Consider the following 7,308-nt stretch of genomic DNA (forward strand, 5'->3'; position numbering starts at 1 on the left):
TTGAATGGTCTAGCGATGATCAAGAGAAGATTTAGCCGATAATTACTCGATTAGTTTAACATGAACGTTAATTAATAGAAAGTAATCTAACAACGGTTTATATACTTAACCAGTATCGTTAAATGGATCTCGAAAAGTTACGCAGAATGAACTACTCGAACGTGTTAATCGGATACCGGACGAAGAAGATATCATCAGATAAGTATGAAGGGTAAAAATCGTTATTCCTCGGGTAAACATTTTTATTGCAATACAGACACGTCGTGGCTGCCCTTATCGAAGAAAGTGAGTGTCCGAGTAATACCTTTGGTCTTATCACCTTCACCAGATCGAGAAGATACGACCATATTATTCTCTTCTTCTTCTTCTTCTTCTTCTTCTTCTTTTTCGTTCTTCTTTCTTCTTGTCTTTCCTTCTTCTCTGTTTCTTTTCTGCCGATAATTGTAAGTCGTGCATGAGGATTTATCGAGTAAGATCAATTAGTGAAGAGGTACAATTGAGGATAGAGATGGTGTTGTTGTCTGTTGCTGATTTAAAACCAAAGGAGACAGTAGATCAGTGAGTTAGGGCTTTCTGTTGATGGGTTCAGGTTTGATATGAGATAACAATTGAAGATGGGTTTCGAGAGCTTCAGTAGAAGAAGGAAGTTGTTGGGTCAATTTGAAGATTAAGTTTCGTAGAAGAAGAGTAATTTTTAATTAGGTCTGCATGTTGTATTGGAGTTCGGTTTGAGTAAGGATTAAGAAGAATTAGACGGAATTAACAGATGGGTTTGTTCTTAATTGATTGAAGTTGTAGAGTTGTTTGAGGATTGGATCAGTGAATTAGGGTTTTTGAACAGAACATGTATTTAGAGTTCATGGGTTTGAAAGTTAGCTGAAGAAGATGAAATCGACGTTTCAGGGTTTTGATGAAATCAAGGTTGAAGATTAAGAGGGTGATGGTGTTATTATTATTGTTGGATCAAACTCAGGAAGAATGGAAAGGTAACTTAATTTAAGGTATCTTATATTTGATTTTGTTTTGGAATTCATGGAATAATTGATTAGAGTATATCAATTGGATTAATGGGTATGAGTAGGTTGTTCCTGTAATTAGGATTTGGTATTGTTTTGATTTACAGGGTCTCTGTGAATTTAATTGGGAATGGAATTTATAAATAAGGATGTTGGGATAAGTGAAGTGTATTGGAGTTGAGATGTTATTATTGTTGCTGAGGCTGGTGGTGGTGGTATTGATTTGATATTAGGTTCATATATGGAATTGCAGTTGAAACATGGAACTAGTGGTGATAGTAAATTGAGAATGAATATACATATCTGGAGTTGGTGTTGTTATTGTTTGTTAGAGTTTAGATGTTGCTGCTGTGACAGTAAAGTCACAATTGTTGTGACCCAGAGAGGTTGAACTGGATGGGCTGTGGTGGTTCTGGTATTATGGGTTGTTAGAGGTGGTTTGTTGAACTGAGAATACAATAGTGGTTAGGTTTGCAGTAATGAACTGAACTGAACTTGGTAGTGATATTGTAATGGTGGTGATGTAGTATGCAAGGAAGAAACCTGAAATTATTTATGATGTTATGAAATGTGCAGTGGTGTTTTAACTCATTGTGTTGTGATGAATTTCAGTGGTAGCTAGTGAAAGAGTTTACAAACTGTACTGAACCTGTAATGTACAGGAAAGGGGTTCAACATGGGATTAAAATGGAGTTAGTGGTATTGAATTGAAATAGATTAAAGCAGTCCATTATTTGGCTGCATTTGATAGAATATGAATGTGCAGGTGGACTTTAGTAAGTATAATGGTTTTACTGTTGAGGGTGAAGTTGTATTGTGATATGAATTAGTGGTCATGGTAATGAGAGAGAATGAGTTCAGTTGAAGTGGTGGGGTTTTAAGTTGGAGTTAAGAGTGAAGTGTATTGCTGATTCAGTTGGGTACGGGTGTGTGTGGAGTTAGAAGAGTGGAAAATATGTGGGAGTGGTGATTGTAGAATCACAGTTGGTAGTTGTAGAAAGAGAAAAAGCTTGGAACTGCATTTTGCAGTTAGTCTATTTAACAACGATCGATTCAAAGGATGACCCAGTGGATCGTGGATCTCGAGGTAGGCATGGCTTGTCATCAAAAGAGGTGGGAATACTTTAACTCTTTTGAAACCATTGTTGTTTCTTTTACAAAAGTTTATGTTTAACAAACTCATGCATTGTCAGTTGTGCATTTCATGCATTGTTTAATTTGTATTATGATTGTTCTGTTGATTCTTTGAATCTTTCCATGAATTGGAAATGACCTGTAATGTTTTGTTGCCAATATGAATTGTTATGGGAAATGAGAATTTCCACGTGTGGTATATAGGATACGCTCCTTCATTTATATCTACATGAATTCAGCTTTTATGCTTATTAGGTGTGGAACAACCCGACGTCAATATAGCTATGTAGGTGTGGAAAAACCCGGCATCACTAATATATATTGTTTGAAGAAGGAGTTTGTCCATATACACTGTTTGTGCATTTCCAGTGACTTGGTGATAGGTGTTGTAAAATACCTAAATTTATATCTATTGTTTATACTTTCTTTGCGAGTTTCTTGTGAATTATGTTTCTTATATTTGCTTTTGAGTTCTATAGGTGTTTTGGAGTCACTGGAGCAAAAGGAGGGGAATATCGCTCAAATATCGTATCTCTACTCATCATGTTGAAGTGAACGAAAGGAGGAAGCCACCGGTGAAAAAAATGACGCGACTACGACGTCATACAAGAAAGTTATGGGTGAAAGCATTGATGAAGCTTGTCAGTTCCTTGAAACTGACAGGCCATATATGAACTGGGTGGCCCTTATCGACTGCACCTGAGTGGCTATATCCATTTGTATTCTCCTACAGAAGACCTAAAAATCAGAGAAGGATTTCTCAAATCATTTACATTTATATTTATTCCTCTCCACCTGAAACTGAGAGAAGGCGGCCATGGAGATCGACAGAGAGATTGAGTGATTGTTGGAAGAATTACAGAAAAGGAACAAGAGAAGATGAATCTAATGGGACAAGGTCGCTGCCATGGATTTGCAGGATGGGTTTCTCTTGATTTCAAGGAAGAGGTATGGAAGAAGAGCCGGATCTGTCGCTGCCATGGATTTGCAGTAATAAAAGGAGGAGATCCATGTGACTCAGGGAAGAAGAAGATGCAGAAATTAAGCTCGTGGAATGAACAGTGGTTGTGTTGGTTAGAAGCTCGAAATGGAAAAGGAATTTTGGGGTTTCGGCTGAGAATCGAAATTGGGTTTACTGAAGATCTCATGGAAGAGATATGTGGGATACATGTGTTATTGGTTTCTAGAGTTGCAGTAGAGCTCAATTAGTCTGCTGCTGAGCTGAGTATACAAGAAGCAGAGAAGAAACTGATGTTGTGTTGGAGGATAAGGAGGACTCAGAGATGATGTTGCTGCCATCAGTTCATAGTAATGGAAGGTGCAGGTTAAGGTGTTGATTGCAGGTGGTGTTGCTGTAAATTATGGATTGAAGTGCGGGTTGTGATAGTGGTTTGATGAAGCTGAAATGGAATTGTATGGATGAAATGTGATGAGATTAGAGAATGGGTTGTCGAATCTGGGGTGAATTTGGGAAGACTTGTTACTGAGATGGAGATGATGATTTGTGAGAAGTTGTGATTCAGTTGGTGGAAGAAAGAAGAATCTGTAGCTGAGAAATGGCTCTGGTGTTAGTTGCAGTTGCAGTTACAAGCAATGGCAGATGGAAGAAGATGGTGGTTGTTCTCTGTAGATGTATGTTAGGACAGGTTCATTACAGGTGTAGCTGGTTAAGCCATGGAGTTTGTTAGCTGCTTGAGAAGGTCTGAATTGCTTGAGTTTGTCAGAAATTGGAGTTGGGCTTGAAGCAATTGCAGGTGATGCTCAAATCTGATAATAGTCTGGTGTCGTGCGAGGTTGTGAAGTTTCAAATGGAGAAGGATGTTGCAGGAACGGTTGAGTGCACACAAGGATTTAGAGCAATGGCAGTTCGAACGAGAATGCAGTTGAAATGGCTCTGGGGTTGGCTGTAGTTTACGTTGCAACTGAGTTGGTGGTGATGTTAACAATGGTGCAGGACAAGACTGAACTGTCGAGGTTATTATTGGTTCTCTATGAAGAATGGCTTGAACTGATAGACAAGGAAATGATCTTGCAGGCAGATGAAGCTGTGCAGTTCAGTTGGTGTTGCTGCTGCTGTAGCTGGGAGAGCAAGTGGTGACAGAAATGTATGGATTTGAGAATGGGTCAAGATGATTGCAGTTGCAGCTGAATATATGAAGTTGCAGCTGCAGTTAAAGCCGAGATGGCGCTGGTATGTGCAAGAAATTGCAGAAGGAAACATTGTTGGTGCTAGAGTGGGGTGACCTGAACTGAATGCAAGCAGTGACTGGAGCAACAGAATGGTTATGCCCTGGTACAGATGAAGCTAGCCATGTCTTGGTACTCGAATAGCTTGTCAGTTTCACAAAACTGACAGGATATAAAGTAATGGACCTGTAGGGTTATGTTTTAAATGGGCTCTGATATGTGGGCTTGTCTTTGTAGCGGAAGCAACAATTCCTATGCGATTGGAGATGGCTGAGATTGAGAAACCGAAAAAGGGAGGATAGTATAAAAAGAAAAACTTGTATCTCTCTATAGGGATCTGATCTTTACTTCTACTTTTGTTCTAGGTTTTGTGAACATGATAGATTTATTTCTTCTTTGGATGAACTCCATGAACATAAGCTAGATTATTATTATTGGTTATGGAATAATTGGATTTCACGTGATATGATTTTTGATATGATAAATTAGTTTCTTCTCCATATTATCGATTATGATTCACTATTTATATTGTTACATGATTTGAATACTTGTTTGATCGAGTCGCGAATCGTTTGAGTTTGTTTTCATCTCTATTGCTTGATTAGGATTTGTTATAAGCAAAAGTGATAGATTCCTGAATACAAGTAGCATAAATATGGTTATAGCTTGTAGTGATGCATCCTTGTAGTCATATGTGAACCATAGCCTTTGTTAAATCGGATTAGTGCTTTTACACCTTTGATTGCTTTGATTGGCCTGATTTCATAGAACTTAATGCATCTAGGGAATTAAACTTGATTAGTGTTTTTACATGTTAGGTTGTTCTCTAAGATAGTATTCATATTCGCATCTTTTAATGTGTTTGTTGATGACAAGAGGAGATTTGCGGGATATGCTTGCCATCAAGGTATCCTAGGGCCTTTGATAAAAGTTGAGATTAAAATATCAATTCTAGTTATTGTGTAGAAAACATGTTTGTGAATGAAGATGAAATCCGTGACCAATACTTTCTCATCCTTGATTTGATTTGTTTACCTTTATTGTTTGTTTTCATTTAGTTTATTATATAAAAATCAGAAAACCGCCATTGTTATTTATAGGAAACCGAAGCATATTGACAACCTAAGTCCTCTCTGTGGGAACGATTCTTTCTTGCCCTTGCTATATTTATATGTTGAGTAGTAAGAAAGTGGAATTATTTTTGACGTCTACGACAGCGATCACTTGGTCACTTTGATGTTTGGGAAAACATGAATGTTTTCCAAATCTTGCTCATGATTTCTTTAAAGTTAAATGTTATTCTTGTTGGGCACCCCTTTTTTAGGGATGATGTGCTCACCCATTCCCACTTTCAGTTTCAGAGACAGATCAGAGTTGTGCAGCGAAAGCTTCGAGGCGTTGATCTCGTTTGTTAGATTACTTCTATTATGATTATTATGTATATTTCATTTGCAATCTAAATGACTATTATATATGTATCAATTGAGAGGAGTTCTTGTATATATATTTCTGAGCGAGGTTAATTTTGGGTTAAGTTTTGTAGAAGATTTCTTAATTGAATGTTTAAGTGAATGATTTAGATTCTTAGTGCCTTTTTATTAGTTAATCTCATGGATTAGTCAGCTGCCAGCTTAGGGGGCGCTACAGAAGTTTTGTTCAGTATTTTGATAAATCAAGTTGAACAGGAACCAATTGATAATCCGATCTTATATTCCCGAAGAACAACCTAGAAGTATCAATCACCTCTGAATAACTTAACTATATGGTAATAGAACAAGTTATTGTGGAATCACAAAGAATGAGACGAAGAGCTTTGTGATTAATTTTTATATCTTACCCATCGGAGATAAATCTCGAGCAAATCTTAGAGAGATAATACTCAATACGACAGAACAAAGTAAGATCAGAACACGCAACTATAGAGAAAATAGTTGGTTCTGGCTTCAGAATCCCAATGAAGTCTTTAAGTCGTTAACCTATAATGGTTTTAGGAAAAACCTAGGTTAAAGGAGAATCGACTCTAGTCGCAACTAGTATCACACAGGAGGTCTGGGGATTAGGTTTCCCAGTTGTTAGAGTTCTCCCGTATATAGTTTTCAAATCAGGGTTTGATAACTTTGGAATAAAGCAATCAATATTCACCGTTAGATGAAACCTGATTCAAGATTTAAGCTACTATCTTTCCACCGTTAGATTATCTTTAGCATGTTACACACAAATGAAATATACCTTCATTTAGATATAGGTAACCGTACCTAAACCGGTATATTGAGTTGGCTCAATAACAGTTAACCGAAGTTAGCCATATGAACACTTTTTTCTTAACCTTGTTCATCTTAACACTTCTATATCAATTGATAATCAAATGAATCTAATTGTGTTACTCGTAGAGTTATTCAATTGTTTATATTCTCATAGAAGTATACAAGACACAATTGAAGCAAAATCGGATTGATTCAAAAGAATCAGTTCATGAACATTTTAGCCACGGTTTGCAAAGATTGCATTCCTTAATTTATAAATGTATTTGTTTATGAGTATGAAATCATACATACTTAACCGATTTAAGAACTTTAACCACTTAAGTTTGCAAACGGGTACGCGAACTTAAGTTCCGGACATTGGTCACAAGCCGACAGTTTGCAAACGGGTACGCAAACTTTAGCTCCGGACCGAACTCAGTTGAAACCGTTTGCGAACGGGTACGCAAACTTGGTTCCTGGACTTCAACAGTTAAATCAGTTTGTGAACGGGTATGCAAACTTAAGTACCTTGACTTAAACAGTTGAATATGTTTGAGAACGAGTATGCAAACTTCCGGTCCTGAATTCTGTCAAAACAGTTCGTACATTAAGTACTCAAACCGTAATGTATCCAGACATGGGTTTTAGATCTTAACTCCTTATCATTGAAACATTCTTAGAAGACGACAATAGCTGTCTCACACAAAATATTAGCTTATAAGCAATTT

The 7,308-nt window shown here is 37.1% G+C and overlaps 1 long non-coding RNA gene across 1 annotated transcript; it reads left to right on the forward strand.

Annotated features, from left to right (window-relative positions):
* The first annotated feature begins 362 nt into the window (after nt 1-362).
* On the forward strand, nt 363-4,801 carry LOC113305425. Its single transcript, XR_003338500.1, has 2 exons — nt 363-2,129; nt 2,630-4,801. It is a non-coding gene; the product is annotated as an uncharacterized LOC113305425 (long non-coding RNA).
* The last annotated feature ends 2,507 nt before the right edge of the window (nt 4,802-7,308 follow it).

The sequence above is a fragment of the Papaver somniferum genome, chromosome 1, assembly GCF_003573695.1.
Source record: "Papaver somniferum cultivar HN1 chromosome 1, ASM357369v1, whole genome shotgun sequence".
Taxonomy (NCBI): domain Eukaryota; kingdom Viridiplantae; phylum Streptophyta; class Magnoliopsida; order Ranunculales; family Papaveraceae; genus Papaver; species Papaver somniferum.